Source organism: Macrobrachium rosenbergii, chromosome 27, assembly GCF_040412425.1.
Source record: "Macrobrachium rosenbergii isolate ZJJX-2024 chromosome 27, ASM4041242v1, whole genome shotgun sequence".
Taxonomy (NCBI): Eukaryota; Metazoa; Arthropoda; class Malacostraca; order Decapoda; family Palaemonidae; genus Macrobrachium; species Macrobrachium rosenbergii.
The window spans coordinates 40052009-40079508 of NC_089767.1; the positions used below are offsets into that span (position 1 = coordinate 40052009).

Consider the following 27500-nt stretch of genomic DNA (forward strand, 5'->3'; position numbering starts at 1 on the left):
TGTCACCCTACTTCCAACCTAATGCTAGTATGTCAAAATCCTGGTGAGGGTAGGATGACTTATCACACATAAATTCATATGGGTATAAGTTATTCCCGTGATAGTAAATCGATACTGAGATATATATATATATATATATATATATATATATATATATATATATATATATATAATTTATATTTATATACACACACATATATGTATCTATATATATATACAAACACACACACACATATATATATATATATATATATATATATATATATATATATATATATATATATATATATATATATATATATATATATGTATATAAATTGAGAACACGAGAGAGAGAGAGAGAGAATTATGGGAGACTCGATGAGGGAAAATAGGGTAATGAATAAAAATGAGGCAGTGACGGACAGTTGATGGGTGAAAAATTCACAGAAAAATAACCGTATAAAATTATGCTAAAGAGAGAGAGAGAGAGAGAGAGAGAGAGAGAGAGAGAGAGAGAGAGAGAGAGGGGTGGGGGAATTCGCTCATCATTCTTTAATGAGCGAACTGCCTCCACCATAAACACGGCCGATTTAAAATTGTGTCATTTCTGTCCAAAACACAGAGCCAACTTTCCCTTTACAGCCTATCTCTCCCAGGAGAGAGAGAGAGAGAGAGAGAGAGAGAGAGAGAGAGAGAGAGAGAGAGAATATAACTATAAATGATGCCTTCTTTTGGGAGAGAGAGAGAGAGAACCTATAACTATAAATGATTACTTCTTTTGAGAGAGAGAGAGAGAGAGAGAGAGAGAGAGAGAGAGAGAGAGAGAGAGAGAGAGAGAGAGAGAGAGAGACCATGAGCCTTTTAGAACACTGCCATCGATAAGCCAATACTGGTGTCGTTATAACCAATTCCTTTGGCCGTAAAATAATAACTGCAGCAGAGTAGCCAATAGGGTATTGATATCTGTAAATACATCAGCTATAATATCCATCGTGTCGCCTATAAAAAAACATAAAACCCGATGACGGTACTACATGGATTCTACGTAAAAACGAAGCGTAAATATCAACGGGTACTAAGGCTTGCAGGTACGGCAGTACAAGATACAAAATAAGAGTTATGTATGTATGTATAATATATATATATATATATATATATATATATATATATATATATATATATATATATATATATATATATATATATATATATATATATAATATATATATTATATATATATATATATGTGCATATATATATATATATATATTATATGTATAATATATATATATATATATATGTGCATATATATATATATATATATATATACATATACAGTATATATATATTTATACACATATATATATCTATATATATATTATATAAAGAAATCTAAGAGAGAGAGAGAGAGAGAGAGAGAGAGAGAGAGAGAGAGAGAGAGAGAGAGAGAGAGAGAGAGAGAGAGAGAGAGAGAGACTGCATCAACACTGTAATGGAGATTGTGAATTTTCCAATTACTTTCTCATAAACATCACGCGAAGTTTGTAAAAAAAAAAAAAAATGAAATGTTGAAGGGTGCCAATTTAGTAAATCACTCTAGGGAATGAGTTTTTAAACAGCGAGGGACGAAGGGACCAGCAACGTCATCCCATAACTAAACGGGTCTGATGGTAAATGAATTACGTCTTATTACTATAGAACTTCGTCCATAAAATTCGGTAAATGAATCTGGGATATGTTACCCTTAGACTAAGATGCGAACGTTGAACAAATGTCAAGAATATTGCTGCTATTCATATACAATTCACTTTAATCCTGAATTAATATTAAAGAATTATTCGTCGTTCGAACATGAAAAAAAAAATGCAAAGGAAACAGATCTTAGTAAATAATGAAAATACTGTAGGCAAATTCTTACCTTCAACCCTCACTGCTTAAGTAAAGTCCCTCACTCACCTGAAAGAGAAACAATATGTCAATAAAAATATTTTGAAGATCGAACCCTCTTTTAAAATCCAATGCAAAAGGCCTGATTTCATTCGTGGCCTAGTTTTAAGAACAGTGACGTGCACTACACTGCCCTGAAATGGATGACTGCAGTATCTGCGAAAAATACAAAACTGAGAAAAATGGTGGATACTGCAGTTTTCTCTTGCCTTACTACTGATTTTGCAGGTACTGCATATGGGACCCCTTAAATATTCGTGGAAAGCAATGAAGAATCATTCTGAAACTGCAGTAACCTGAGTATTTTGTGTTTCACGAGCCCAGTAGTGCCATATCTCAATTTCGAAAATTCTGTAAATACTACAAATGGGACCCCCTAAATAAAGTATTGAAGAATCATTCTGAAACTACAGTAACTTGCGTATTTTGTGTTTCGCGAGCCCAGTAGTGCCATATCTCAATTTCGAAAATTCTGTAAATACTACAAATGGGACCCCCTAAATAAAGTATTGAAGAATCATTCTGAAACTACAGTAACTTGCGTATTTTGTGTTTCGCGAGCACAGTAGGTGGCATATCTCAATTTCGAAAATTCTGTAAATACTACAAATGGGGACCCCCTAAATAAAGTATTGAAGAATCATTCTGAAACTACAGTAACTTGCGTATTTTGTGTTTCACGAGCCCAATAGGTGGCATATCTCAATTTCGAAAATATTGCAGATACTGCAGTTTTCCATTTCAGGGCAGTATAGTCCTTGAACCTTCCGCCTTTCGGCGGGGGGCGTGGGGGTTCTCAGTAATAAATCTTTGCCTGGAGAGTTAGAAGTTCATATTTCTTTCACACTTCCGTCAAGCTTTGAACAGAATTTACTGATCTCAATTTTCTCCCATGAACTTCAGTGCATAAAAAAGTCAAGAGAAAGGCGAGACCTTTTTCCCTTTTTTCGGTAAAAAGTCAACAATGACTTCTTTTCAAGGTGCTCAAACTGAGGCGGCTAAAACAGATAGCAATAAAAGAGAGAGAGAGAGAGAGAGAGAGAGAGAGAGAGAGAGAGAGAGAGAGAGAGAGAGAGAGAGAGAGAGAGGTGTATTGCCTTGAGAAAAGAACATTGTAGGCGTAAGACTGAATTTTGGAGAGAGAGAGAGAGAGAGAGAGAGAGAGAGAGAGAGAGAGAGAGAGAGAGAGAGAGAGAGAGAGGTGTATTGCCTCGAGAAAAGAACATTGTAGGAGTAAGACTGAATTTTGGAGAGAGAGAGAGAGAGAGAGAGAGAGAGAGAGAGAGAGAGAGAGAGAGAGAGAGAGAGAGAGAGAGAGAGAAGGATGTATTGCCTCGAGAAAAGAACATTGTAGGAGTGTGACTGAATTTTGGAAGAGAGAGAGAGAGAGAGAGAGAGAGAGAGAGAGAGAGAGAGAGAGAGAGAGAGAGAGAGAGAGAGAGATTTGCTTGAACGAAATTCGGAAAGCAAACAGCACCGGGAGAGAGAATGAGAGAGAATAATTGAAGACAATATTCTAAGCTAACAGCGGAAGGTCAGACAAGCCAAAAAGGAATTTTTTAGTCGAACTTGTCTGTGTCAAGGTCTTCCGACGCTGTTCGTGAATCGGAAGAAAGGTTTCGACAAATAGTTACTTTAACTCAAAAACTAAAATATCCGAAGTAGTGAGCTCTTGTTAAACTCACTGTTTTTTGTGAGTTCTGTCATCTATTTATCTCTGCTGCTGGCTTTCCAAGGGTACACTGAAAGTTTTAGGGTTAGGAATATTTACGGCTTTCCAAAAGGCGTGAAGTATTGCCCCCAAACTGCTTTCGTTTCCCAAAATTGCGTTAAGCAACGTTATGCTCTCTCTCTCTCCAAGGATTTTCCTTCTCTCTCTAACTGGCTTCCCAATATGAGTAAATATTGACCTCTCTTTCCCTCTAAGCTACTAGATTTGACAAGCAACGTTAAATAATACCATTCTCTCTCGTGCGCGCCGAATGACCCTAAATTCTAGAGATGGCCATTGAACGGGTTCTCATGCATCTTCATCACGCGACCTTTCGAACGCCCCCAAAATAGATGGACTGACTCTGATTCCAAAACAGACATAACACTTACCCAAACGCCCACATCAGTCAGCCTGGGCGTGTCAGAAAGTCAGGGGGTGTCCGAAATAGCAACGCACGGAGGGGATTTGAGTGGTATTACCAAGCAAATCTTTCTCTAAAGGGAACCTTTCGATGACAAGGGTGAAGAAAATAGAATTTTTACTTTGCTATTTGTTATTTATAGTGTTAACGAGCATTTTCGTATTTTGATATTCAATTTGTGATTTTAGTCTGTGACATGTTTTGAAGATTTTATATGACAAATCTGGTTTATATATAGATATGGCAGAGGTGGGTTGATATCGATTCTAATTCCAAATACTTCAGTTCGACAGTGATTTGTAGGTGGGAGTCGGTGTCAACTTATACCTTACTTGATGGCCGTGTGGTTTAATGCGTGTCACTGTAATCCTGAGTTCTTGTCTTCCGTGGTTCGAACCCACGAGACGACGAACTTATTATCAACTGAAAAAATTCCCATTCGAGTAACATATATGAAAATATATTACTTCCTAGGTAGAGCGAATTGGATATTAAAGGACGTTTGTAGCCTAATGCTTGTATATGAATCACGGTGATGTGATCAAATTCATTCATAATATATATATATATATATATATATATATATATATATATATATATATATATATATATATATATATATATATATATATATACAGCCTACAGTATACATACACACATTAAGAATTCAAAAGTAATACTACTTTCGATAAAGAGGAACTTTGTCGTGAGGGTATTTTACTGAAAGTGACAAAATAAAATGAGTAAAAAAAAAAAACCCTTCCCAGAAGGCTCCACAAAGCTCGTTTTTTCCTGAGGAGAGCTGGATAATATCATTGTTACCAAACCCGACGAAGACGAAAAGGTCCTTATTCCTAATAGGGACACGTATATTAAAAAAAGCTCAGGATCTTTTGAATACTGAGACCACATACGCGAGGCAATCAGATCTCTGTAACACCTCTGCACCTGATTTCTACGAATAAATGATAAAAATTGGGCCACAATAAAAGATATTTAATCCTTAAAAAAAAAACTTTAAAGTTATCAACCTTCTTAACCATATTTCTACAGACTCCCCAAAATCCAGGAGGGCAATAGTCCCTTATTCCCAATTATTTCAACTGAAAGCTCTTTTATGTTATATTTATCAAAATGATTGGCGGATTTGCTGTCACCCTGAACACATCAGGGGATCGGCAAAAGTCACTGAAGTGTCAAAGAAAGCCCAAGAGTCAGGACTGAGATGGAGGGGAGATGATGAATGACATGTATCAAGAGAGACCACGAAAGGGAAGTGATTGGGAGACGAAGAAGAGAAAGAACTCTTGGTACACGAAGGAGAGAAAGATCTAGGTAAGTGGGAGAAAATGCATTAGAGAAGTCATGAGACAAAGGAAACCCCCGATTAGGATACAGAAGAAGAAGAAGAAGAAGAAGAAGAAGAAGAAGAAGAAGAAGAAGAAGAAGAAGAAGAAGAAGAAGAAGAAGAAAACATCGCACAACCTGTACTTAAACCAGAATAAGCATGGAGAGCATTAAACACAAGAATTACGTCTTCTAATATTTATCCCTTCAATGCATCTTCCTCGATTTCCGAAAAGCAAAGAAAAGAAACTGACTAATGGGTTTGGGGGCTAATAAATCAAAGAAAGAGGTTCTCAGAAAACTAATGACCCAGGGAAAGGGCTTCAACGTGCAAAAAACAACTGGAAAAAACTAATAGATTCGTCTGGAAAAATTTGTGGATGACACATATTACGAGTTCTGGTCTTTTTATCTTTACGAAAATTATACGAAGTAGGGAAAAACACCACGCAAGAAAACAAACATTTCATGTTCTTCTCTTGATGACCTGAACTTGAAGAAAACAAAAGTTCAGAGCACAAACAAACATGTCTTTGAAATGAGCTTTCATACGGACATTCAGAATACAAAACTACCATTATCAAAAATTTATAAAATCCCACGAGTGCAGCTCCCAACATACTCAAAAATAGTAACTACTATGACGAGAGAGAGAGAGAGAGAGAGAGAGAGAGAGAGAGAGAGAGAGAGAGAGAGAGAGAGAGAGAGAGAGAGAGAGAGAAATTTGTTTTGATTCGGCCCCACAGGACATTGGAATCCGTCAAATTAAACGAGCTAATCCGAAATTTATGTTGAATATGGCGGGTAAGCCCGCACAAGGTTCACGTTCATGGCTACTGTGTGATGCCTGGTTAAAATTAACAGTTTCTGAGGCTATTTCATCACAAACAGACTGATGATACACGTTGACCTTTCACAAGACATATTCAATAAAGTATGATGCATTCCGAGTTGAGAATTTGACACAAGCAAATCAATTCAGTTTTCCCCTCCATAACCAACGAGGCTATAAGAATTGCATTACAAAACAAAACTTGAGTTGCTTCGAGAAAAGTTGAACTAAATCCCAACAAACGACGACTTTCGTAACGTGAGCCATCGAAAGCAAACTCCGTATCCTTGAAAAATGCAAATCGCGCCGCGATCTATGTATCTCATCTCCATATCAGTGTTGTTTATCCCAGGTTCTTCTTGTAGAAAGTGAAACAGACGTCAGAACTTACTGCGCCACAGCCCACCGACTTCCTGCCTGGATTGCCTGGAAGGCGAGTTGCGAAAGTGAAACCCTTGTCGAAGGTGAGGAGGTCCAGAAATCGCCTCGAAAACCTTTTATTTCTTGATATAAGTGTGAGATACCGCGTCACCTGTGTGGATAAGTGACTAGTATGCGTTGAAGTTTCACCTGGGAGCCATTATACGGAAACATACGTTACTGTGCACAGGTAACTTTCAGTGATGCCTCCGGGCTATTTTTCGTTCCTTATTACACCCGCTGAGAAGTTTTCGGGTACCGTTTGATTGCCGCTCGGAAAACGTTTCCCATTCTTCGAAATACTTAGAGTAAGCTTCTTTGGCCTGTGTTTCCTGCGATTAGACTTCCACATTAACAAATATTTAGGTTATTCATGCCAAGGTCATTCGGCATTCCTGCTGGGAGCCTACCGGTACGGACGCAAGTAGGCTAAGGTGGTGCATAGCCTAGCCTAACCTGCGCTAGGTCCATATGGAACGGTTTCGCTGTATTTAAGGTCACGGGTGGCCCACGTTGCTGGAAAAGATAATTAAATTTGTTTCAGGAAGTACTGAGTATTTTATTGTGTAACTCAAAATTCTGTTGCATGTCATAGCCTGAAGCAGGAATGACATGGTTTAAAGCTGCAACAAATATCTAGCGCATATGTGCCTCATAAAATATGTGGGCTATGTTGAAATTCAAAGCACAAAACAAAGACATAGGTAATTGTAATGAGGATACTGAATTATTTTGTAGAAATTTGTGGGTAAATATAGGCTAACTCCGACAAAGTGCATTACGCTGTTTTTATAATCGTACATTTGCTTATCACCCATAACAACTAACATTGCTGATGGGCTGTTTATGTAAAGTTTATGAATTTTATATCAGATAGGCTTACAGTTGAGAAAACATGGTTATTTTAGCCTAATACCCTATCTTTTAATATTTTCGTTAAATATTAGTTCATGAATAACAAATTTTATTGCCCAATAATTATATATAAAGTAGCAATGAAACTATGCTATAACATACAACATAATTATTAATACAAATATTGTTTCCTGTTGAGGTACGACATTGTCGCACTGTCCAGTCCTAGAAGCATCTCATGCCATTTACACATAAAGCTGGAAGATGGTGTTACTCATAAGTTTAAAAAAGGCTTCACAGTGATACTGCTTAATGAACTACTATAATAATATTTACAAGAACCACCAAACTTAACTATTTGTATCAGAAATACAGTACGGTACATTACGAGATATTAAGTAAATTATTCGCAAGAACCTTTCATCCTGTTTTAGTGAAAAGAAACTGACATGAACCTCTCATCCCAATTTAGTGAAAAGAAATTGACTCAAAAACTGTTCATAGCTGCTTAATTTCATATAGATCACAATGTCAAGTTTCTTTAAGGCAGCAAGTGATTTTATGACAGGAAATATAAACTCCCGTTCAGTACGTCACAGGTACCGTAATGTTATATGCTATTGCCAGATAATAAATTATGGAAGGAAAATGTTATCTAATACAATATATATTATTCAAAATAAACAAACTTTTACATACAGCAAGCCTAAACAGCTACTTACACTAAACAGTCATCTACAGAATTAAGGGGCCAATATGTGAAAACAGAGGACACAGAGATGGCCAAAATAAAGATAAACAGAAAATAAATATATATATTTAAGCAGTAATACACATCGGTAAATCTAAGTGTTAAAAGACATGAAATGCTTTTGGTGCTGGGCAATGTAACAGGATGGTCTCAGCAATATAGAGATGTTGATGGGCTGCAAAGCAAGTAGCTCACACAAGTTCTTGGGATGCAGGCACTGAAGGTGCTGATGGCAATGCCAGTTCAAGTGAACAAGTGGAAGAGAACTAAGCAAGGTATCTCCAATTGACAGTCCATCATAACTGCCATAAAGAAGAAAAAGAAAGTCACTACTTGAGCAGTCTTGTCAAACATACAAAGATCCCTGAACAATGCTGATATCAAGTTAGAAAGGTAGGAAAGTAGTTTTACAATGTTGGTAAAACAAAAGTTTTCAAGCTTGTGGCACTATGACCATTATCACTGTACACACAGGAAGCCTTACAAACAGTGCTTAGTGTTCTAGCAATATTATCAAATATTTTTTTTCAAGCACTGTGAAGAAAGCCTGAAATCAGACGGTAATACAGGTACGAGGTATTTTCAAATATTCAGAATGTCTTAACATTACTGGAGTTTAGCCTCATAGCCCACTCACTGTATCACTTTATGATTCATTTCATATCTGCTAAGGCTAGCAACATCATTTCACATTTGTGATGGAGCAAATAACTGCAATGACAGTTAGTAAAATTTGCATAGAGTTTTATAATTTTTCAAACACTAACTCTTATCATAAGAAATGAATAAAAACAACAAAGATACTAAAACACTAACCTGAAAAACACTAGGCAAGATGGGTCTGTTATCACTAAAATTGTCAACAACCCACTAAAAATATCAACAGCTTTTGTTGCCAGTTATTAATATATAAGCCTATGGTTAGCCAAGTCAAAGGCAGCACTTGACAAATTTGTACAAGGCTGGATTTGTGTCTATTGACATTAAAGTTTTTCTTTGTACAAGTTTGGACTCATGTACAGTATTGTCAAAGTTGTGTGTAACTAGTTAGACATAACAGGTCATTATAAGTACCACATTGTTTCTGTCAATAAGTGTCTAGATTCAAGTTATGATAAAAAAACTTGTATCAAAAGTTGAAGGATCAAGACTTTGGTCTGCAGCTAACTGTAGCACTCATCATTATATAACACTTTAGAACAGACACTATACTGTACTGCATAATTTTTGCTCATCCAGGAAAATGCTATTTAGAGAAGGACATCTGATATTAAAAAAAAAAAAAAAGGATAACTCCATTTGGATCTTCAACAGAAATTTTAAACTTCCTATGATAATATCAACCTATTTTTAAAAACCTCAGTGTTATCTCCTGTAGATTTAAAAACCTCTCCAGCAATGTATGAAGTTTGGTGATTTTTATTAAATTCAGTTAAAGTTTTTTAATGCTATCCAAATTTTACTTTGTTAAGAGAGTTAATGTTGCACTACAGTTTGCAGCACAGCACACTCCTATTATAAGTGAAGTTAGTGATTACTTTATCAGACAATACTGAGAATGATAGGCTAGGCTAACCCATGGGATTGTTACTGGTTAGAGGCTCCGCTGTTATTCTTTTTTATTCATGATTATAGACTGGCTTAGCAACCAGGATATCAAGCACTGTCTGCCTAAAATAATTCTTTGAATCTAACAATAACCTGGTCCATGTTTTGGATGAATGAGAATGTATTTGGTGCTGGGAATATTGCTGTTAATTTTCTATCATGAGTAGGAAATGAACTAGAGCTTTATTTCACCAGCAGAACAGCCCAGAGGCCACTAGATGACATCATTGTCTCACTAACATGATGGTAATTCACACATGGCTTTAGTATATTAAAAGACCAGTCCATTGTCTTTCAGCTAGCGAAGCACGCTCTTCATGTTAAGCCACAAAGACCTGAGCTGCTGTGCACTGGCAAGAACCATATCAAACAGGAGGTATTAAAGACTGAACCCTTTCAGCTTTGTTATAATCTAGTTGGGCAGGGTTTTGCAAAACAGCCCCGTCTCACCATTGCAAGGCTCCTAGCTAAGGAGATATGACTTACCCTCTTTTGAATTTTGTTTTGCTGCTGTTTTTGGTGATAAGTACACTTGTGCCATATTTAGTTCCTTATGTCTTCCCTATGTTTATTGTCCAATTTTCATTTTAATGTGTCATACAGATGGCAAAATTTAATCAGTTGATAATTGAGGAAAACTCTCCCCAGGTGATATGGAGTCTAAGACAACTTCAAATATTTGTGAATTTTCCTTGATTCATTAGTTTTTTCCTTATATTTTCTCTTTTTCCATATATGGACATTCTATTTTGTGGAAGCCTGCTGTATAAGTCAATGGCCTTTTTATAATGAAAATGATACAGTCCTATGGATTAATTTTATAAAGAAAATAACACAGTCCTGTGGATTAATCTCCAGCATCATGGTATACAGCTCCTCAACAGGGTCCTGTGCTTTCTCTCAGAACTAATTCTTTCAATAATTACTGTGGCTGACAATATTGTGGCCGCTGCTGAACTAAGTAAGCTAAAGCGATCGCTACCATTGATCCCTTCAGTGCCTAGCCATTCTGGGTCTCTTATACCAACTACAAAGAGTGGCATGGAGGCTCCCTTACTAGTTTAAACTTCCAAAGTTTAGACAATAACTCGAAGGGCTTTAACTTTCCTTGAATTTTAGTCACTACAGTATTTCACTTTTTTCTTTTGTAATTTGTTTTTAGTTGCTACTCATGTCCTAGTTTGGGCTATATTTTGAACTGATGAGTTTAGTGATATAAAGCTAACTTTACTCATTTCTATAGCACTAATTGACCTACAACTCAGTTTTTCATGCATGTTTAATGCTGCAAAACAGTAGTCCAGTCTAAGCAACAAAAGATGAAAACTTTCAACTGATTTTGCAATTTACTGGAATCTGGAATATACTGGTCACAATCACCAAATCTGTATAGCCTATATACAACAGTCATACACACACATATGAACTCTTTATTTTCGTGATTTCTTGTAATTTTTGGGTACATTTTTCAGCAAAATCCATGAAATTCATATTTTGGATTGATATAAAGGAACTCCTTCTATGCTAGGACTCCAATCATGGGTGAGAAAGTTTCTCTATTTCACTCCCAGGTTTGGATTGCAAGATTCTCAGCAGAAAATGGTACCCCCAAACAAAATTTGGGAATCAAGAAGTTTTGGGCTTATAAAGCTGTCATATTTACACCTCTGGTTGTGTTATAATTCATATTTATCAGCTAGAAAAACAAGTAGTACTGACACAAATTCCAACCATTACGACTCCGTGTTTCAGTCTAATGCACATGAATGACAAACAACGCTTTCTTGGTGGTAGCAAAACAAGAATGGAGGCAGCTTTAATTTTACTGTGTCCTACCTATTTTACAAGTGGTACCAAGATGTGTCTTAATCAGCAGAGATTCCAATAATTTTCCGTCCTATTACACTCCCAGCTTCAGGCATGATTTGAAACCTTTAGCAAGGTCAAGCATTTTAACATGTTCTCTTTCTCCCTTCCAACAAGAGGCACTAAGAACTATGGGAATCTAGCACAGGAATTCTAACAAAGCAAAAATGTGTGCATAATATTGCAAAGAAGTTTATACCACTAAAGCAAGTTCCTCATCTCTCCACCAGCTTGGTGCAATTTGAAGGAAATATGCTTTAATGCTAATTCCCACACACAGTGTGATGATTTCAGGTACAGCATACTTTATCCCATATATAAAAAGCATCACACAAACCTTTAGCTAACAAGTTCCCATAAGTCTGAGTTTGTATATGCCCACCTAGAACGGCACAATTTAAGAAACTTGATCTCTTAAACACAAAGCATTCTCTTAAATATCTATAAGTAAATGGGAAATCTGGTACCCGTTACAAATTGGGGGCTTACTTTAATACTGTCCTGCACTGTAAAAAGATAAACATAAATGTTAACTAGTGGCAACACAGTATATTGTAAATGGCCACATGTTAAGGATGTAATTATGTTCTTATAGTAATTTAATTACTATACTGTGTAACAAGACCACTGAGACATATGTGGACAAGTGAGAGGAAAAGAGACGAAAGGAAATAGATGAATGGAAGACAGAAAGCAATGCACCAGGGGCTAAAATAGCACACTGAACCTTTTGTACTGTCTTGTATTGAATATACACAAGTGACTGTTAATTCCACTCAAAGTATTTATCTTAAAATTAGATTTTTGTTAGCAACTCAATGTATTTTTCTCCTAACCACTAAAATTGCACTTTGAACTGTTGTGCTAACAAGCCATGTACGCCGGTATAATTCAGTTTACTGTTTCACTTTAAAGTATTTAGCAGTTTCATTCTGAGACATGAAAGGGTAAAAAAGTACAGCATGTCGTTATTCACTGTGTTACATTTCTTTAGTTACTTAATTCTTAATTCTCATATGCATGATTTCCAAGTCAAAATAATGAAATGGATTGTACGTAGTTCAGTCAGGTGCTTATTAAAATACTATTTTATTTATGATTCAAGTTAATGAGAATTTATTCACAATGTCATAATTTTGACCAGATAATACTGTTTGCTTTCATTTTAATCTATATGAAGCACTGACATACTGTCTCTTTATGTGAAACTCACTCTGAATTACCATGTCAGTTTAAATGAATAAGATACAATAGCATTTTATGCAATTTACACATTACAGAAGTATGGTTATGTATGAGCTAAAATGTTTTACAGAAAATTCTAAATGATGATGTTCAGTAGCCCATAGGCTTTACACCCAATGGGCTTAATGTAGTTTTTCTAGTCATGTGCAACTGTGTAAAGGTTACAGTATGAGTACCACTCCAATATTTTTTGAGAATATTCCTATCATAACCCCACTGATTATTAATGCTAGAACTGTTTCAAGTGCTGCATATAAGCAAAATCACATTTAACCAATTGTCCATCATTAGATTCTTAGGCTGTGTTCACAGTTTTTCATGCAAAAATCAAAAGTTATTCAGCAACATTATTTATAAAAATAAGTTTACTGCACCTTTACAAGTAAAACATAACAGTAACTTTTCTGCACTTATATTCTCTAAAATATTGACAGTGAAATAATTTAAGAACATTTGTATTACTGTATCACATATCAACAAATTTCAGTCTTTCGGAAGAATGAAAAAATCTCTCCTAAATACTGTAATGTACTGATGGCTAAGTGTATTCCCAACTTATTATAATTTAGCCTCTTTTATTCTGGACATTTTAAAGCACAATACTAAAACAACATTCCATGAAAACCAGTGGTTGGTTATTCAAATGTTTCTCTACACTAGACAGATAAGCTAGCCGACCTCTACGTGGTGATGGTTCTCAGCAACTCATAAATTATTACAGCCAAGGATTTCTCCCCCATAGATATTCTAGCCATGTGCAATATGTCAGAAGGAACACATAGTATTCCCTGTGTAATTAATGGCAGCGACACATGAAGCGTTTTCATTACCACACAAAACACATTCCCCCTATTACATTCCTATGGTAGATTATTACTGTATGTATTAACTACAATATCTTCCGCAGACTATTTCCATTATAATACGTGATTAGGGGAAGTGTGATGATGTTTGTAATCATTCTTGCCTTGTTATTCTTACAAGTAAAGGGTTGGGTATCTTTTTCCAAATTACCTTATATAGAATTTCCCATCTGAAAGATAAAATCTTAATATTCGAGATATAATTTTTTTCAATGTTTTTGGTAATTTGTTTTGTGTCTGGTAATGTGAAGTATAGCGTCAGGTTTCTCATATCCCTCATTACTAACACACCACCCTAGTATTTTAAGCATTCGTGCCGACTCCAAGGAACAATTGCTATTACATTCTTTTCTGACCCCCCGTCGCGTAAAGCCTTTTACTCCCGGTTCTAGAGTTTCGTAACAACCGCTGGATACCAGGCTAATCTGCATAAAGGTTATAGATGTGAAACGAAACCCAAACATTCACCATAGAGAAAGGTCACACCCAGTCAAAAGATATTGGTTGTAAGGACACAACAGTTGCCACTTAGCTAGTACTTAGTAATATACTGTACCTTACTGACTGTTGTTTTGGAGCACTGTACTTTTATATTACCATTTGAAAATATGAATTTGCACGAAATGTAAACTTGGTTTTGTGTAACTAATTGCTGAAACGGTTTGTAGAGTTAACAGGGAGTTACAAAATGAAATACAATGAAGATAATATAAATCTTTGTCCGTTGCCAATTACGATTATATAAAAAATTCAGCATCACGCGAGAATGGGTCACCTGAACAAACTAACCTACATACACATTTCCAATGGCCGCTTCCACGCGAACGCCACTCACAAATTCCTGCACTCCAACAACTGTTGTCACCACATTCTCGACCGCCACACCACAAGGGTTTCACACCGTTATCAATGACTTGGCTTACGGTTTCTACCTCGGCCTATAATGCTCATCCCTGCAAAGGAGGCTAGGCTTACTTGGCCTTCTTCATATCATTTTCACCACGAAAACCAATCGAAAACCGTTTTCTTTACACATTCACATTCCCATTTCACCGAATTGCTCCTCTTGATGAAACTTGGAGTTGGTATAAAGAATATATAAATTAAAACAATTTATATTTTACGTTCTTAGCTACATGTAGGTAATTAAAATGTAAAATAAGCTTTCTGTCACCGATGTTCATAGGTAAATATGGAGTTAGGGTTAAGTAAAAAGTAACATGGGCCTAGCTGAGTATCACAACCCAATTCTCAGTTTCTATTTTGCTCTCATTATGTTTCTTTGATTCGTTTTGACATTTATTCATTTTGTTTCACAGGCAAGATAGAAACTTGGCACCGACGGCCTTTGTTTTTTTAGCCCCTCCGTCATATTTCCGGAAACGGTAAGAAGAAGAAAGTTTTTGCACTTCCGGAGGCTGGTCTTCGTCTTCTTCTTCTTCTTCTTCTTCTTCTTCTTCTTCTTCTTCTTCTTCCATGGCATTCTAGAGGAAACTTGGAACCTCTCTCTCTCTCTCTCTCTCTCGCAATACTTCAAAAGGGTCTTGCACTTTTGGGCATCACTGGCATGTACACCAGGGTGACATACTTACATACTTATCCTTGTACTTGGGTACAATGCATGCAGGTACCAATTACCGAGAAGACGCAAGATATTAGCAAAAATTATAGCAAGGTGAAATGTGAACGCCTGTTTTTAACCTACTTTCCTACATACTAACCCTGGGTCTACACAATTCAATAGACTTTAATACATAGCCATTATTTCAACACGAAATCTGACGTGATGCAAATGAGGAACACTGAGATATCACGTAGCCAACGCCGACCTTCAATAATTAAATGCAGATCGTGTTCGCCGACGTTTCTCTTGAATAACTGAAGGTCCACATTGTTTGGTGACGAGGCTTCCTTAACCTACGTTAATATTACATACCCTATGTAAGGAACGAAGCGCTGACGAGGCGTCATCGCCATTTTTAAAGGGACACTGATCTTGCTGTGGTACAAAATTGTTAACTGAGTTTTTCAGTCGAGAAACATGCCATGTGCCATTTTTAAAATATAATAAATTAAATTATTAAAAATACTTTGGACCAGGATGGCGCTTGGTATGTTTCTCGACTGAAAGGCTCAATTATACTTTGGTTGTCAGGTTTAGTGGTGATGGAAAAATGGAGTACTGCTGCTTTCCACGGAAAACTTTTCTGCATGAATGGATGATTCACCAAGGCAATAATGCTGACATGACAGTACATGGTACTTTATACTGCATGATTGTAGAGGTAAGTAGAATGTACAAATATGCACTGTAGCATGATAACAGAATACACGGGTGAAGTCAGTCTTTGACAATATTTTTTTTATATTTGTTTAATTCCCTTATTTTATGGCAGTGTGATGAATAATCTCAATGCGAGAATAGCCAAAATATGTTAATGTTATTGAAAACACCGTGATAAAGTTAACGTGTTTACAATTCCAAGAACAACTTCCAGACCTTTCCTTCGGGGACATTCTAAAAATTTTCGAAAGATTTTTTTATATAAAAAAACCACAAATTTATGGTCGGTGATTGTGCATATTTCATCTGAAAATTCTTTATCTGCTCACACAGCAAACTAGATCTACTTTATTATTATTATTATTATTATTATTATTATTATTATTATTATTATTATTATTATTATATTTCCTATTGAACTATATTTAGGCAAAAGCTATGACTGTAACCGAGTGCATTTAAATGGTGTTTTCGTTACCGTAACTGATAAAAAAATAATACATATTTCTCTCTCTCTCTCTCTCTCTCTCTCTCTCTCTCTCTCTCTCTCTCTCTCTCTCTCTCTAACAGCACAAGCGCGCTCACAAACGCATCAAGAGTATTGTAGGTACACTTTCTGTCACTCATTTTGTGGAGCAAGAACTGGGTAATATTTATAAAGAATATAACTGATGAGCGCCAACTTTGGACGGGCTGGAAATATTCCGCGGAAAAGTTTATCATATTAACACGTAATTAAATACAGAATATAAACTTTGCGCATATTAAATGAACCTGGCTGAGTGCAATCTCGGGAAACTTTCGGTGATTAAGTTGATGAAATCGCCATCGGAATTACGAAAATCCCCGTAGGGGGATAGTGCCGTTCAGTGCACCTCATGCGGTGCACTGTAGGCATTACTTAAGGTTCTTTGCAGCTTGCCTCCGGCACCTAGCTTCAACCTCATTCGTTTCTTTTACTGTACCTCCTTTCATGTTCTGTTTCTTCCATCTTACTTTCCTCAACCCTCTCCTAACGCGTTTCAGCGCTGAATGATCTCATAGGTCCCAGTGCTTGGCCTTTGGCCTAAATTCTATATTCAGTTAAATTCATATAGGCCACAATTACAAACAGACTGCTCTGTTAAATAATCCTATGAAAAATATTGAAAATAAAACGAAATTATGCTTCTAATGAGGAAAGACTTATGTCAGGTTATGGTGAAGTAATAAAATACTGGAAGGTCATTCCTAGAAGATAAATTATATCACATAAATTCCTACTGGGGGCAAGAAAAAGGACGTGGGGCTCGCATCTTCATCCGCCAAGATTTGGTGAGAAATCAGAATGAGGCGTCCTTGGTGAATATATGTGTGTGTGTGTATATATATATATATATATATATATATATATATATATATATATATATATATATATATATATATATATATATACATAATGAGAGTGTGCGTGTCAAATCCCCGCAAGCAAGCAAGCAAGCACGGAGGTCAGTTTAAAGTATCGCATTCATTTATTAACACCTCGCACTCGACACGCCGTACCCTCGCATACATCTGGGAACGCAATTCGCCATCCATAATAGACAGGCCTCTGCCTCGATTCAATCAATGCCACGATACATAAGCTATCGTCGGAGCGTTCCCTAATACGTCCGCCGACTACATCGACCCCAAAGATAAGCACATCGACTCCGGGAGACTCTCGAACTCTTCTTCTTCTCTTTAAGCAAACAAGAGCCAGTTCGTGCGCGCGGTGGTGGAATTAAGCCAATTCCATCCTCCGGTCTCGGGGAGGGGACTGGGGTGGGGGAGTGGGGGGAGGTTGTGAGACCACTGGTAGAAGCAAACTTTGCGACCGACCAGAGAGACCTTGGCTGAACATCTGAAGTAGTAAGAGCCGACAGGAAGTGATTTTTCCCGCGTTCGCGTGCATCTAGATATTGCGCACATTCCGTCTTCCGTGACTCGTACGTACGGTCTCTCTCTCTCTCTCTCTCTCTCTCTCTCTCTCTCTCTCTCTCTCTCTCTCTTCGTTTTTGGCCTTCGAGGGGCTGGAGGAATGCTGTATTGTATACCTCTTTATGGGTTAATATCCACTTTTTTTTTACCCCAACTTCTTGTTTGCATTATGTTTTAGGCTTTGTAAGGTGTTAACTTGTTAATACATACATACGATATATATATATATATATATATTATATATATATATATATATATATATATATATATATATATATATATATATATATATATATATAAAAGAATTTTCACAGGCTTCTGTAACTTGAGTGGGAGTGACGTCAGAAGGACACAGCCTTCAGACTCTCAGCAAGCCGAAGGACGGGGCTGCCAGCGCTAAGTCGACATATGGGCAACGGCCAAGACTCAACAACGGACCTTGAAAATGATATAAGAGCAAAACCTACTTGTATTCCACTCAGCTATGGCACAAAGGCTGCTAACGAATGGAAGCTTTACTTGAATTCGTTCAAGTTACATTTAAATCCTATCGTTCGTTTTCGTCATGATCGAAATTAAGCCTACCTGAGAATGAGCTGTAAGAAAAGCTAATTAATTTGTTGGTGGGATTCTTGTAAAGCTAAAAAATCATCGAACGGATGTGAATGAGGACCAAATGTAATTTTAAGGGGTATTCAAGCACAGCCGAAAAATTCAGTCGCAAAGAGCAAAACGCACAATACAAATAGGACACAGGGCTATAGAGAAGATTAGACCAGACCCTCGAGATATGTTGATATGAAAAACCTCTGATTATGTAATGAAATGCAGTAGTAACTTGATAATGATGGCGTAACCGAAAACAGTAATTGGGAGACAACGAAGAAGAAAATCGGTTCAGGCAAATACATTGTAAGAATTAAAACTGAGGAGAGAATGGTAAAGAACACCTAAGAATAGAATTCTAAGAATAGAGAAGAGAAGGCGCACAGAGAATGCTAAAGAACACCTTAGAATAGAATTCTAAGAATAGATGAGAAAAGGCGCACAGAGAATGGTAAAGAACACCTAAGAATAGAATTCTAAGAATAATTCAATTTCATGAACAGAATACTTTATTCCAGCTATAAGCCACATACATTAGATCAGACTTGACATGACGATCGGCAAAAAACTCACCAAAGAGAAAGTTTTAGATACGAGAATTAAACATCCAACTTCAAAATACTTCGGCCACGAAATAAGACTGACGGGGCGGAGGAGACTAAAATAATGGTAGGGTGGTCAGCCTTTTAACCGAACCTCGGCAGCGAAATACTTTAAAATGAAGAGCAGAGATGAGCTTTGCGGTCCATTCGGCGTCGCAAAATCAACGGTTCTAGGAGTCTATTTGATCTAACGACACATGAGATGAATTCTGAACGTCTCGACGAAAGAAAACTAGTGAAAAATGCATCGAGGTTTCTTCGGCGCAATCGAGTTTTCTGTACAGGTTATAATCAAGGCCACCGAAAGATAGATCTATTTTCAAGGCCACCGAAAATAGATCTGTCTTTCGGTGGTCTCAGTATAATGTTGTCTGAGCCGCAGCCCATGAAACTTTAACCACAGCCCAGTGGTGGCCTATCCTATATCATTGCCAGAAGCCCGGTTATGGCTAACTTTAACCTTAAATTAAACAAAAACTGCTGAGGCTAAGGGCTGCAATTTGGCATGTTTGATGATTGGAGGGTGGATGATCAACATTCCAATTTGCAGCCCGCTAGCCTTAGTAGTTTTTGAGATCTGAGGGCAGGCAGCCAAAGTGCTGACGGGCAGACAAAGCCGGCACAATAGTTTTCTTTTACAGAAAACTAAAAGTATGACAAAGGCCTGGAATTGGTGGAGGGTTAGTAAAAATGAAGTTACTTGACGCCCGTGTTGACAATTTATTCTAAATTTGTTTATAACTGAAAAAAATTTATTTTATTTCAATTATGTGTTGAGTATTTGCAATTTCTTTATGATGAAAATTGTTTTATTTCACGCATGCGTTCAAACTTTATTCTGAATTTGTTCATAATGAAAAAAAAAAATTTTTATTTCATTTCCGCATGTGTTGAAACTTTATTCTGAAGTTGTTCATGATGAAAAAGCTTTTATTCATTCGCAATTTATGGGATTTATGAAGCCTAACCCATACAATCATGAATGCAAGTTAAATTGTCTCGGATATTTCAACCGTAAATATATGAAAAGCTTACGACTCAAATTTCTCTCTCTCTCTCTCTCTCTCTCTCTCTCTCTCTCTCTCTCTCTCTCTCTCTCTCTCTCTCTCTCTCTCTCAGAAGGACTACTTTTCAAATTAGAGCTTCGTTTGCCTTTTCCTCTTCGTACAAATAGGGGGGTCTCTGTCCCTACTGAGTATCCGGGACTGCCCTGAAATTAACTTTTTTGAAAATATCTTTTAATTAATCACAATTAACGATCGTATGTCCCTTGGACGGCCTTTCTGTCTTCTCCCAAATCTCATATTTTATGGAGGGCCAATTTGAGTGGACCTCTGAGAAGGCTCTTCCTAAATAGAATTAAGAGATAACTCTCTCTCTCTCTCTCTCTCTCTCTCTCTCTCTCTCTCTCTCTCTCTCTCTCTCTTCTCTCTCTCTCTCTTCCTTGTCATCACTATTTTCTCCCTCATCCCTCTCCTCCTCAAAATTCGCCTCAGTCATTTCCCATGGCTAGGTCATTTCCTCCCCCTCCCCTCTCCCCCACCAGCCACACCACCTCCCACGAGGGGTCGCCGCCCTCCCCCTCCTCGTCAAGATCCTCCTAATCCGAACGTGGCAAGGATCCAGGTTATATTTAAGTTAAGAGATAAAAACGAAAGGTTTAATCTGACCATTTCTGACCTAACTCAAGTGACTAGCGCGGAATATCCTAGTGTCTTTTTTTTTTTAATCAACGATTTTTTGTTTGTTTGTTTTTTTGTTTGTTTGTTTTGTGCATTATATAAAGAAAATTTAATTTTCTCTATATGAAATTGGCATTTTTCTGTTTGTGGGGCTCCAAAGAAAATTAAGATGGCGGTCACTGTTACGGCTATCCTTTGTAAATGCTAAATCAGTACTTGTAATTTTCATTCGTCCGTGTTTCACATTTCTGCATTTTTTTTTTTGAGGACCACAAGGCATATCCTAACCTATCTTTGTATCTGAAATCTTACCGAGTAAAAAAAAAATAGTAAACAAAGTGTACGTGGTATAAACAATAAATTCATGACAAAGGGGTACAGAGGGATTATATAGCTCTCTACAAAGTTATATAAATCCATTGAGAGATTTCCAATAAAACAGTTTGCAAAACCATAAATGGCAAAAGGTATGCTGGAGTATTTGCAATGTAATAAGCCCGAAAATGTTCATAGGAACAGTCTACGATTTTTTTTTTTTGCTATTATTCTCCATATGATTAATGTCATTACCGTTATTATGAATTCTATTTTTTTTTTACTTCTTCAGCAACTGCGTGGATACTGCCGATTATTATTTTTATCATGTTACCTTATGTAAAGAGTATTATTATTATTATTATTATTATTATTATTATTATTATTATTATAAAACATAAAGGTTCATTCTAAAGAAGAAACTTTGCCCCACGGCTACTGTAACCTAATAAAACAAGATCATTAAAAAAAAACAAATAAATGAAAAAAATACAAAATAAACCAGGAGATGAAAAGAGCAGATGATAATTCCTGAATAATGGGACAGAGCACAAGATCCTTACAAAAATAAATAAATAAATAAATACAAAATAAACCAGGAGATGAAAAGAGCAGATGATAATTCCTGAATAATGGGACGGAGCACCGAGGTAACGAGACCCGGTTATCTGGAAATTAAGGGACAATGCAGTATTCGTGGATAACGCAATGTGATCAACAAAAGGAAACGAGAGAGAGAGAGAGAGAGAGAGAGAGAGAGAGAGAGAGAGAGAGAGAGAGAGAGAGAGAGAGAATATAGGACGCAAGAGAAGACGAGAATCTATTCTTAGGGATGTAACTCGTTCTTTCTCAACATCTGTATCGAGAGCATGAATTCTCCTCCGGCAGGGCTTGTTGCGGTGCAATGTAGGCATTACTTAAGGGTCTTTGCAGCGTCCCTTCCTTAGGCTCCTAGCTGCAACTGCTTTCATTCCTTTTACTTTACCTCCGTTCACATTCTCTTTCTTCCATCTTACTGCCCTCAACCCTCTCCTAACAATTGATTCACAGTGCTTCAACTGCGAGGTTTTCCTCCCGTTACACCTTTCAACTGTCAATTTCCGTTTCAGCGCTGAATGGCCTTAGTTGCCCCAGTGCTTGGCATGTATGCCTAAATCTATAAATCAATAAACTTCAACAAATGTAATCCCCATTTCATTGCAGTGGCCTGTGCTTTCAAGAAGCACAAGCAATCATTTCGTATTATTGCTCTGTCGGCTATTTAGAGATTGACCAGAAACTTGTTTCTTGCTGTACTCAATTTTTAAAGGTCAGAATATAACAGCGCAATGTACTTCCAAATTTTACGTTACAATGTAAATGGGTATTTATAGATATGTACATGTATAGTGTGTTTGTAAGCAATATAGTAATCAACATACACACACACACACACACACACACACACACACACACACATATATATATATATATATATATATATATATATATATTGTCCGTAGATAGTTGCATGTTTATTGGTCTCAATTTACATAATTTACACACACACACACATATATATATGTGTGTGTTTGTATATAGGTGTGTATGTATGTATGTATATAAACAAATACCTCGCACACATCGAACTCCATTCCGCCGCATATAACCAAAGGAGATTGAGGAAGACAGCCAAGATTATTAAGTATAATAAACCTCGATCTTATCAAGCTCAGACAAGGAGCCCAACATAACGAGGACCTGCACTGGAGAGAGAGAGAGAGAGAGAGAGAGAGAGAGAGAGAGAGAGAGAGAGAGAGAGTCCACCGAGGCACTAGGGAGGTGGCAGGGGACCCCATGCATGTGGGCGTCCTCTGATATAGGCTCGGAGGATAATGGGCTGCGGTGCGTGGGCGGAGAAAGCCCTTTTACGGGGTCCTGGCAGTTTTCAAACGGCGTGATTTTGCGTGGGCGCTAGTGTGTGGGCGGCTGCGATCGTGATTTTTTCGTGTGTGTGTTTGTGTGTGAGTATTTGGTAGTTAAAAATGCTATACAAAACATTATCTTAATGATTCTATCTTGCTTCTTCTGCGGGAATACTTTAGGTGTCTGATTACTGTTCTTTAATCCATCTTTGTGGACCCACATTATTATTATTATTATTATTATTATTATTATTATTATTATTATTATTATTATTATTATTATTATAACTGGAGAAACAAATCCACAGTTATGTATATGTACATATATTTAAAGATAACTAGATTTGTTTCTCCATTTGAAGACTCATGATACTGTGAGTATTTTTTAATCATTATTATTATTATTATTATTATTATTATTATTATTATTATTATTATTATTATTATTATTATTATTCAGAAGAGAAACCCCTAATCATATGGAACAAGCCCCACAGGATCAACTGACAAAAATTTCAAGATTCCAAAGAATGTTGGTGGATGTCTTTATAACACTGTGTCAAAGCCTTCGTACTTTTCACTTTCATTTTTAAACAGAATAATTAAAAGGTTATATACCTCCAGTGGACCAAGCCCTGAAAGCTGTCACAATTTAAGAATTATGAAAACAGTTTCTTATAAAAATTAAAATTATCGTTCTTGAAAAACAAACAAACAACGGAAGTCACTCCTTCTCCTCACGGACAAGCGAGTCTCCTCTCTCTCTCTCTCTCTCTCTCTCTCTCTCTCTCTCTCTCTCTCTCTCTCTCTCTCTCTCTCTCTCTCTCTCAAGACAGTCACGTCATATTAACCTTAACTGAACTGAGGATGGCTTCAACATGTTAAGCTACTAGTTTTATGTCAAGTTTCTTTCTCAGCTTCAACATTTTGTACGGAATATTTTATTAGGCTTCTTTTAGTTACTAGATCTTATTTGAATTAGGCTTCTTTTATTTATTAGATCTTATTTAAATCTTCCCAAGAAGACTTCTTTTCAGGTACAAGATCTTATTTAAATCTTCCCAAGAAGACTTCTTTTTAGGTACAAGATCTTATTTAAATCAGACTCTTCTTTTTTCTTATTTCCAAAATGGCTTTCCAAATCTGGTATCTTTTGTCCGCTAAATTTCTTCCAGGATGGGGGTTCGACAGTTTGTATCACCCATTCTCTATGCAAGATGGCTCCCCACGTATTGCACGCCTTGCAAACATCAATCTTTCAAAGTACAATTTCTCACTTCAATTTGGCTTTTACAAACTGTATAAAATCTCTGTATTCAAGATCATTTCTCTTGATCTACTACGCTTCCATAAAAGTTATCATTCTAAGATATTTCTGACATTTCATATTACAAGTATTTGTTGTACCTTTCAAGAGTCCATATATATATATATATATATATATATATATATATATATATATATATATATATATATATATATATATATATATATATATATATACATGCACATACCACATGCACACATATATAAATATGTATAAATTTCTGACTCAGGTCGGGATCGAACCCAGTTCTTGCCTTCCAATTAAAAAACCTGGGTTCGATCCCGATGTGAGTCAAAATATTATTTTTGTTCCACACGTGATTGATGTTATGATGACTTATTAATCAATATACATATATATATATATGCACATATATAATATATAAATATATAATATATATATATATATATATATATATATATATATATATATATATATATATATATATATATATATATATATATATATATATATATCTCCATTCCCCATTGCTCCATTCAAAAGTGGAATCGTCCCCACAACATTGAAGGGAAACCTGAAAGGGTTTGGAACCTCCCTACACAGTAAATCCTCCGTGAACTCTATAACATATTTTTTCTTCCCCTTTCGTCTCTTATTTTCTTATGCGGAGATTTTCTTTTATATATTTTTTCCCCCCTCTCGATTGAAAGACTCCTGGACTAAAAGCTGTGACAAAGAACGGTTGACATTCTCACATAAATATTCATGACACACATTTGTATGTGTATGTGTATGTATCATACTGAAATGTGTGCGCGTCATATTTACAGGTGTACAAATATTCATTGCACGCATTTGGATGTGTACGTTTATGTAACATATTTAAATGTGCATGTGTACGTATATTACATATTTACGCGTAGAATACTGTATGTGTACTTATGTATATAAAAACAATGAAAAAAATTGAAATATTAGTACAATATACAAGTCATCATACATAAAGACAAGAATTTCTGTTCTATTCCCAAATGCATCCTGAAAGACCAAAATATCTGCATTAACATCTATTATTATTCATAACATGCATGTATTCTGACCGGATGAACCGAAAAGTCATGGATTTGTCTAGTAAGCTTCTACCGAGCAGAATGCACGCGGGTTAAAAAATAAAAAGAAAAGAACAAAGAAGTAGAAGAAAGGAATATAATGAACAAATGCCAAAGAATGGTTTATCTCTTTTGCTATCAACAAATAAACACAAATGAATCAAATATACAAGTGCAAATAGAAGTAAGTGGAAGCATGCTTGGCCGCCTTTCCAAACAGAGCCATGGTACGGAAGTCATGGCACAGATCAAGGTGGGAATATTGGTCATACTGTCACCAGCAAACGTCAGACACCTGACTTTGGTATCCGGGATGACCCAGCAGACAATAATATCACCCCAGATACCTAATTCAAGTACTGAGCTAAACATAAACGACACAAGGGCAGGATGAGCACCCAAACTGCCTGATCAATGACGCCCACAAGTTTGCAAAGTCTTAAATAGAGAACAAAGTTCACGACGGCTCAGAAAAGAACGCCTGCAATAAATGAAAACGTCAACACACCCATAAAAGATCCCGATACTCATTTACGACCAAACTCTGCCCCGGAATTTATTTAATATGAAACTCTTCGAAAGATTTTATTATTAACAAGTTCGCCGTCCAGCAAGATGATGATGTTATTGATTGAACTGGCTCTATGCCAGCACGGGCTCTTGCTCAGAGAGCAGCCCGTAAGTCCAGCAAGAGGTCCCAAAGATGACCAGCTTACTCCTCCTCCTCCTCCTCGCATCCTTCTGCTCCGAAGCCCTTATAACATCATCCATTCCCTTATTACATCATCCATTCATCCGTCCGACTGTCCTAGCAACCAGAAGGGGCAACATTCCTCACTACTCACTCCTCACCCATGTCTAGTATGGCCAGATGGAGGAGGAGGATTTATGGCGGAAGATAAAAGAGGCCGAAGTTATAATAGCATTAGGTTTAGAGGAGACGACCTCGGTTGATGTTCAAACTCCGAATGACCCTCCTGGGCTATGTTGCTCGCGAAAGGAAGAAGAAGAATCGTTCAATTCGTATCGGGAAGACGCGAATGACGTCGTCGGGGAGGAGGAGGTCGTTTGTAAGTTGTGGGGAAGACATAAAACAACAACGACAACAACAAACAACAACAACAATAACAATAATAATAATAATAATAATGTGTTTTGCACTCTTTTTTTTTATTCTATATCGTCTTGGAATTGTTTCCGAGTTGCAGGAAGACACATAATAATAGCAACAACAACATAGAAAGTAATAATAATAATAATAATAATAATAATAATAATAATAAAAAGTAAATGTTTTTGCACTTTTTTTATTCTGTATCGTCTTGGAGGAGGAGGTTGTTTCTGAGTTGCAGGAAGACATAAAACAACAACAACAACAACAACAATAATAATAATAATAATAATAATAATAATAATAATAATAATAATAATAATAATAATAATAATAAAATGTTTTTTGCAGTATCGTCTTGGAGGAGGAGGTTGTTTCTGAGTTGCAGGAAGACATAAAACAACAACAAAACAACAACAATAATAAAATAATAATAATAAATAATAACAACTAATAACTAAATGTTTTTGCACTTTTTTTATTCTATATCGTCTTGGAGGAGGGGCTTGTTTCTGAGTTGTAAGAACACACACATAAAAAAAAAACAGCAATAATGAAAGCAATGATAACTAAAAGCATTGTCTTGGAGGAGGGGCTTTTTATATATATAAAAAAACAGCAATAATGAAAGCAATGATAACTAAAAGCATTGGCACTTTTTTTATATATATATATATTCTGTAAAGGAATAAAATTACAAAGTGTGAGCACTCAAACTGAAAAGCTGCCTTTAAGCGCTTCACACGACAAGCCAAAGAAATACAACAATAATTCTGTACAGGAAATCAC

At 36.3% G+C, this 27500-nt stretch overlaps 2 protein-coding genes across 2 annotated transcripts in view; one reads left to right on the forward strand and one right to left on the reverse strand.

Moving 5' to 3' along the window:
* LOC136853679 (cationic amino acid transporter 4-like) overlaps positions 1–27500 on the reverse strand; it is a 176758-nt gene that overhangs the window by 82023 nt on the left and 67235 nt on the right.
* Positions 6608–27500, forward strand: part of LOC136853677 (uncharacterized) — a 42242-nt gene continuing 21349 nt past the window's right edge. The window contains exon 1 of the mRNA XM_067129613.1: positions 6608–6707. The gene's annotated coding sequence lies outside the window, so the exon portion shown is untranslated. The remainder of the gene's footprint in view (positions 6708–27500) is intronic.